The sequence below is a fragment of the Pteropus vampyrus genome, unplaced genomic scaffold (assembly GCF_000151845.1).
Source record: "Pteropus vampyrus isolate Shadow unplaced genomic scaffold, Pvam_2.0 Scaffold14, whole genome shotgun sequence".
Classification (NCBI taxonomy): domain Eukaryota; kingdom Metazoa; phylum Chordata; class Mammalia; order Chiroptera; family Pteropodidae; genus Pteropus; species Pteropus vampyrus.
Genome location: NW_011888795.1, coordinates 8,422,284 through 8,429,783, shown reverse-complemented (window position 1 = coordinate 8,429,783; position 7,500 = coordinate 8,422,284). Strand labels below are relative to the sequence as shown.

The 7,500-nt window shown below is 38.5% G+C and overlaps 1 protein-coding gene across 6 annotated transcripts in view; it reads right to left on the bottom strand.

Moving 5' to 3' along the window:
* Positions 1-7,500, bottom strand: part of IGF2BP2 (insulin like growth factor 2 mRNA binding protein 2) — a 162,379-nt gene that overhangs the window by 53,676 nt on the left and 101,203 nt on the right. The window lies entirely within an intron of this gene.

The following is a 7,500-nucleotide window of genomic DNA, read 5'->3' as shown; positions in this document are numbered from 1 at the left end:
CTGAAGAAAACATGAGAGATTCTTAATTCTTGTGGAAGGAGGTAGAAGGACAAAAGAGAAAAGCCAATGGGATAATTAGATGATGATTAGATGTTCATGAAAAGATAGGTTAGGCTGCTACTCCTGGGCAAGATGGTGAAGGAATTTCTCTATTGGGTTGGGGTACAGTGAGTAGAATCTGCATTAAATGACCATGAAGCTTCATACCAACTACAGGATTCTACAAATCTTTGGGAAAGGGGTATAAGAGGAAGGTTAAAATCATCATCTCTATAGTATGCTTGACTGTAGATTGAAACCACCATACACTGAGCTAGTGAAGCAGATAACCAGATTTCTCAGAGATTTAATATTTTAGCTCTTGAAAAATGAAGTCAATCTCTAAAATCTTCTCTTTTTAAAATTCATATTCACTTTTTAGTGAAGGGGCTTCTTTTACTAGAAGAGTGATAAATAGAACTATTTGAAATGAAGACTAATGATCTAAATAATTAATAAAGGAAAAGCCTTAATATTTTAAAATAGAACAAAACCAAAAAAACCCTGACATAAGAAAACTGTGACCACTCTTATCAAGGTTTGTGTACAATTCCCTGTAGATGATACTGTCTCAGTTACTATCACTCCTCCTTAACTCATTTTGTGACAATATAGAGAAAGAAATAGAGTTTTAGTTTTAGTTTTACCAGAAATTTTCCAAGGGTATCAATGAACACTATCTCTTCTCCATCCCCCAAGTTATTTTATTTGATGAAATCTAATAAAGTTTCAGAGGTACACCCAAAACATTTGTCGCAGTCTTTTTAGCAAGAACTTTCCCCAAACCACCATTGCTACTTACAGAAATGGATGCTAAGCATCTCATGTAAGCCTTACCACTCCCCTATGAAGCAGACATTGTTATCCCCATTTTCCAGACAGGTAAACTAAGGAGTTGATAAGTTTTTTGTCTGAGTCTCACAGCTAGGGAGTGATATTTTTGACCTGTGGTCGTAAGTTTAAATCTTTGCTCTGAAATGTCACTTTGAAATTGCCAATTCACCAATATCTAAATTGACAAGTATATATTTCAGGTCAATGTATATATTTCTCAAGTATATATTTCAGGTCAATGAATTTTGGACAAGATGTGCCCCCTCAAGCAAATCCAAGGAAAATGGGTCTTAGGGATGGATTTCTAGTTTTTCCCTCTTAGTGGCAACCTCACTGTAGACTCTCTGACCAAAAACATTTCCTCCAAGAAGGGTTATTTTTGAAATTTCACTATAGTGGCTCACTCTTTGCTCCTCAAAAGAATTTACTTAAATAAATATATATTTTTATTTATTATTATTTATTTCTACAACACCAACACCTGGTCTTCCTAGGTGGTCTCCTATCCCAGTATTAACCAGGCCCGACCCTGCTTATTTAGCTTCCGAGATCAGACATTGGGCTTGTTCGGGGTGGTTTGGCTGTAGACCATGGACTGTGGCTTCACTGGGGCCCGAACCTAGGACCTTCTGCGTGCATAGCAGACGTGCTAACCGCTACATTATGGAACCACGTCCAAGAATTTACCTAAATATAAATGCCCTTTATAGAGGGTAACAAGGGCATTAACTAGTAAACTCCACAGGATCGGATGACTCCTGGTTGACAGTCAGGCTCTCCTGGCCCAGGGCTGGGAGTTGAGTATACATGCAAGCCTTTGCTATTATCACGGGCCTCAACCAAAGTTGTGCTGAATCTCATGGGGAAAAACATAGTTTGAGAATCCTCCTTAAAATACGGACTGCTGAATGGAGAAGGGTGGAGTGAGTCCTCAACAGGCAAAGTCCTCGGAAGGCTAGGACATTCATGTGTGTCTGAGTACAAATGAGCATTTGGATACAGACAGGTGAGATTTTGAGAGGTAAGGCTGAATTTTTGTGAGCCCCAAATCTGGATGCCAGCCTCCAGTTTTCAAGATCTAAACCGAGTAAGAACTGAAGGTATTTTCTTTAATGCTCGTATTCTGCTGTGATAAAGATTCCAGTTAACAAAACTGAACTGTGTTTCTAGAGAAGTGATTAATTACCCTCATAAGACCTTCAACTCATTATCTGTAATTAAGACTAACCAGGGTAAAAACAAATATTTACACATCATAATTTAAACCCAGATAAACATATAAACATAAGACAATACAAGTTATAACCTGAGCATATAAATGTTTGCCTTGCATGGAACATAGCAAATACAAAATCATCTTTGTAAAGGCAAAAGGAGCCTGTGCCTAGTCATCAACAACCATGCCATCCTTTCAGCATCTCATTTTCAAATAATTGTTTTCTTTAGTTTTCCAAATAACACTCAAATCTGTCCCCTGCTTGCCTGCCTGCCTGCCTTCCTTTCTTCCTTCCTTCTTTCCTTTCTTCCTTCCCTACCTACTGTGTTTTTAATTTTTTTTCCTCCTCAGCCCAAGTAGCATCTAGAACACAGTGGGTTTTCTGCAATCAGCAAATTCACCGTACGTATTTGTTGCTGACAGCTGGGTTTCTTTTTCCTGGCCCACTCCATCCCATGTTCTGTCTTCCAACTATAAGAACACATGCTTATTGAAGACACTGACTCGTCTCCAACTAAGCCAACTTCTTTCACTCCGGTTTATGCTCATCAGCTCCATACAATAGGCTGCTGACTGGAAAACACAGAGGAAGACACTTCCTGACACAGTGGCCACTGCATACACTTCCTGTATTAGATGTAATGACTCATGTGGAGATGGTGTTTTCTTCCTGAAACAAGAAATACAGCAGCATGTCTTGGCTAACTGACGATACAGTTTCACAATTAACAAAAATTCGAGCCAGAAGCTTTGAGATCTTAATGTCTGGGAATGAGTAATAAACCAACAGCATTTTATTTCTGAAAAGAAGGAACAATTATTCCCAGTGGTTAGAAAAGACTTTGATCTTATTCATTACAGTCATGATGATGATCAAGGAAAATTAAACTCATCTCTAACATAGCCCTAAATCCCAAGTAACCAGAGACAGGCAAAAGAGGGTCAGCCAAATCACACACTCTTCCCTCGCAAAGGAACTCCTTCCCCATGCCGTGGTAAATCAAACAGCATTCGCCATCTCACCCATGAGTAACATCTCACCTACGCTGAGAATTGGGATGGTGTGAACAATCCAAACCGCCCTATACCCGAATGTTCTGATTGGAGGTTAAATACTGAACATTTTATCTGATTTTGGAGAGTTAAATGATTTCTAAGATTAGGCTAACAACTTTTCCAAATTCATTTAACAAGTGTTCACTAAACACCTATTATATGCCAAGCACTTGGTTTACGTACAGTAGTGAACAAAACAAAAACGTCCTCATGCTGCTTACGTTCTAGGGAGTAAAAAAACAAAACAAAACAAACAAAACACAAGACAATACTGACCCTAACAACCCTTAGAACTCTATTGCATTTCAATAAAACAACAGAACATACTTTAGAGTTGGTTCTTTGATCCAATGACGTCTTCAAGGAAAAAGGCTATCCCTGCTGTATTTTTAGGTTTTAGCTACAAGTGGACCAAATATCTTCTAACACCTATTTCTGCACAGTATCTTTATAATGTAATTGCAGGCAGTAAATACAACACTCCTTGTTTCCCAGCACGGTGGGAAGTTAAAGTCGGAGCAAGTGTTTCTGTGCATAACAGCAGTGGGACACCTGCACTGCCACAAAGGGGCAAGCTTTCCTTGTCACCTGGGGTTTGTTCCTAGGCACTTAACACCCTGAGGTTTCCTCTGCTCCACGAAAGGGTGCTCTGGAGAAAGTAAAAAAGATCATAAGGAAAGTTACTTTTCAAAATTGGGAGAGGAGTTAGAAAAATAACTTCTCACAAACACCAATAAAAAAACAAAAGCACTTCACAGGATACAAAGAAAACAAATCAATGAACATCTTTGATATCTCATAAGGTGTCGATGGAAAAAGAAAATCATTAGCTCTTTGAGTAACGTGACATGATTTGAATACAATGAAACCAGCCAACTTTAAAAATGGATGAATAAATTGAGAAAAGATGGCACATAAATTATTCTTATTTTAAAAAGGATTCATCATCTTAATGAGGATTCGTCTTAGGATCCCTTTACATCAATTCTAAAATGAGGCAAATTAGAAGGGAGCGTTGATTTATAACTAATTTTGGGAGACTAGACTTGCACAGAGAATTTTTTCCTGCTGACAGAAATGCAAGATTCCTGAACTATATCCTTCCTGAATGATGCACATCTCTCCCTTCCCCTGAACATCCACCGCTTCAGACCTGGTGACGCGTATCCAGCGGTCGCTCAGTATGTTTGATGAACTAATGAACAAACATGACAGGGTTAACATCTCTGGCACTTAAACATGAAATTCCTTCTAGCTGCTGATTCATACTTTCTTCTTGGTTCCCTGTCTTAAAAGGACAGAAAACAGAGCATCTGTCTCTCAGGTTTTGATTTTTCATCACTCTCTCAGGACAGTGCCATTAGCTAGGCGGGCCTCAGCAGGACCCATCAAAGGGAAGTTGCATAGAGGAGTCAATACCTGACTTGAATTAAGGTGAACAACCTACCTGGCTTGGCGGGTGATTACAGGAGGTCCTGCTACTACAGCTTCAGATTCCTTTTCCTATCTCTTCTCCCTTCCCTGGATGCAGCCCAGGTTGCTTCCTACTTCCAGGACCCTGTTTCTTTCTTTGTGGGGAGCCAGGTCTTCAGCAGCACAATTGAGGGAGGAAAGAGAGTTTAGCAGGTGCACTCCCCTCGGCTGTTCGCAGAGTCCCAGTCTTCCTTGGTATTGTGATGATGAGCTTCTGCCCTCTTCTCATTTGTCCCTCACCAAACCCCACAGAATTATGAGAAAGTCCTCCATAAACTTTTTGCAGTGCACTCTACAAATGTGGGCATTAAGGTCATTTTGATAGAAGCACAACACCTTCAAACTCCCCTTGCATCTCTCATTCCCAGCTTTTGGTCCCGATGTGTCCAGAAGAGGTTTTCTGGGTACCTGGTTTTCTGACTTCATCCAATGAGTCATAAACAAGTAATCAATTAGAAGGCATTGCATGAAGGCAGCAACGAACCCGGAGAAAGGCTACTGAAGTTATACAGAATCACCTGTGGATTCAGGCTAAACTCCCATTTCACGATAATTTCAGAAGCTAACAAGTATGACAGGCAATCCAATAGATTATACCTCTTTATTTAAGAGCACCTTGTTATTGTGCTTAATTCACAGTACTTTTTGTTTTTGTTGGGAAATGCAAAATTTGCACTATTCAGGCATAGATACTTGTGGAAATGCAAACACTTTTATTTACTAATGCCTCTAAGAAAAGCAAAGGGCCTTGATTTCTTGGAGAACAACGATTTAAGAAAACATATAAATTTAAGTATATTCCCTGGATTTTCTAATTCGATAATTCTCCCCACCCTTAATAAAACATTTTATTGTTACCAAAGGCTACCATTATTTCAGCACAACAGAGAGGGAGGTGCACTGAACTAGGAACTGGGGACCAGGGTTCAAATCCCAACTGTACCTTGAACTAGCTGTCACACAGATATCGGACAGTCATTTAACCTCTCTGGTTAAAACCTCAGGCATGAGGCAATTGACACAAGAAGTCAGGCAATTAGACGAGATTCTTTCTAACTCTAAGATTCACTTCGTTTTGTCAGCAAAACAGAACTGTCACACAGAAAAAGAGCAGCAAGAAGAGGTAATCTCCATGGACCCCAGGCTACAAATAAGGTCTGAATTTTTAAAAATATCATTTCAACAAATCTTGCATTTTGGGGGGGGTCATAATTTTTAACAACCCAATAAGTAAGTTAGATGACAAAGTCCATAGTATTTTATAATTTGATGGCTTATAAACCAAAAATAGTAAGTTTGTGAGTTTACCTGTATCACAACCCACTCCTACAGACACAATTTATCCCATTTCTTCCCTTTTCTATCTTATTGCAGAAAGGTTTATGTTTACACTACTCTTGGGTTACTCTTGCATAATCTCTGGTGCTTGGATTTTGAAGGTATAATGTTATTTCATTAAATTTACTATGAACCGAGGGTATGGCACAGCTAACTAGGAGCTTATCCATTTCCTATAGATATATTTAGGTCTTGGCGTGGGGTTGTGAATGAGGAGACTAGTAATTGCCTTCAAGGAACTCCACTGATGTTATAAACCACTCGATCAAAGCTTATGTTTCCACTACACAGAAACAGAGCTCTGACTCATAATTCATAGTTGGTTAATTAGTATTGCAGTGATACTCTACTTGTTACTACAACTCTAATCAAAATACCTCTGTAAAGCCCACATTCATATTTTTAAAGTAAACACACTTTAGCAGCAGGTAAGAGAAACTTCAGGCATTGCATATTTACTGGAAAAGCCTGACTTAATGGAAACACACTAGATAATTGTCCAAGGTCCTTTCCAACTCCAATGGTCTAGGTAACAAGTAAGAAAGACTTCAGAGGCAGGGAATTGGGGGCGGTGTGATGAGATATCAGGATGGAAACTGTTTATATTACATAGAACTCTTTCTAGTGGTTTTTATATGGTGATTCTGCAGATCTCAGCAAATCTGGACACACATCTACCACTCAACTGGTTTCTTTAAAACAAATTAATTTTTTTGAAAATAAGTATCACATTTTTTTTTCTGCACAAAGTTCAAAATGTTCCAAAATATTTTTTAAAAAATAGAAAAATTCACCCTTCTACACCTATCCTCAGCCCTCCAAGTCTTAATACCACTTTTTTTTTTATCATTCCAGAGTATTTTATACAAAAGCATGTATGTAAATATTTCCCCCTCCACTCAAATACAAATGTTAATGTTCTGTATGCTTTTTTCACTAGGAGACTGTTTCATATCCATATACATAGACCTGTATTATTCTTTTTGACAGCTGTATAATATTCAAATTTATAAATGTATCATTATTAACTGGTCCTCTACTGATGGACATAGGACATTTCTAATCTTTTGCTATTTCCAGAAAACCAAAAATGCTGCAATGACTGTCTGTCTGTCTGTCTGTCTATCTATTTATCACTGCGTATATCTGAGTATACCTTGGACAATAAGCTCCTAGAAGTGGAATCACTGGGTCAGAGGGCTGTGTGTTTGTAATGTCAACATACAAATGCAATGTTGTTTCCCCACACATCTGAAGACAGTTATCAAATTTTGATTTCTGTTCATTCACAGGTGAAAAATACTTACTTGCATTTAAATTTTGAATGAGGCTGATCACTTTTCATATGTTAAAGAACTTACCCCACCTCACGCACCCTGGAAAACTCCACTGAATTCTTCCCTGCTTTTATTCAGTATTCTGGCAGGTGGCTCCTGGTTTGATTAACTTCTTTCACTTCATTTATTTCACAAACCTTTACTGAGCATTCACTATGCTGGACGACAGAGATACAGGTGAAAAGCCTGTTCCCTACTATAAGGAGC